The following is a 754-nucleotide window of genomic DNA, read 5'->3' on the forward strand; positions in this document are numbered from 1 at the left end:
GCCGCCGCCGCCGCCGCCGCCTTCGCCGCCGCCGCTCCCCTCACAGGACAACAGCCAATATGGCGGCACCCGGCACCCCTCCCCGCCCGCTGCCAGCAGGTCAGAGGGCACGCCGAGTCCGCGCCGCCGCACTCGCCACTGAAGCCTCCTGCGCCATTTTTAATAAGGCCACTACCTGGCGTTCCGTCGGAGACCAGCCCAGGGGCGAGATCCTGCCCGGGGCACACGTCCTAGGCTACGACCTGCGGGAGAAACACTTGTGGCACTGTGGTAGCCGGCCCAGTAGCTTAATGGACCGTTACATGTTGAGTGGACTAACTAATGTCTGCTGCGATACTTTCCCACTCAACGTCTGGCTCCTCCCTGCAGCCCTTGGAGGCAGGTACGAATTATTCTCATTTTGCAAGGGAGCAACGTGGAGGCTGCAAAATGACGACCCAAGGTTGCTAGATATCATCCAGCCACCGCCGAGGGGGCTCTTGGTCAGTTTGAGGTGAAGGACACCAAGGGAAACGTGCGTCTTGTAATGAGTCATTCACTGGAAGTCCCCGCGTTCTTGCTCGGGAGTACCCAGACCCAGCACCTTCTTGAGTGTGGTGGGAAAAGTTGTCACTTAAATATATAATCACTACCAGTGTGACAAGAAATGGAACGATTAGGGCACGTACTAAGGCAATATTTTTTTTGTTTGTTTTTTTTTCGAGACAGGGTTTCTCTGTGGTTTTGGAGCCTGTCCTGGAACTAGCTCTTGTAG

Source organism: Microtus ochrogaster, chromosome 16 (assembly GCF_000317375.1).
Source record: "Microtus ochrogaster isolate Prairie Vole_2 chromosome 16, MicOch1.0, whole genome shotgun sequence".
In the NCBI taxonomy this organism is placed as follows: Eukaryota; Metazoa; Chordata; class Mammalia; order Rodentia; family Cricetidae; genus Microtus; species Microtus ochrogaster.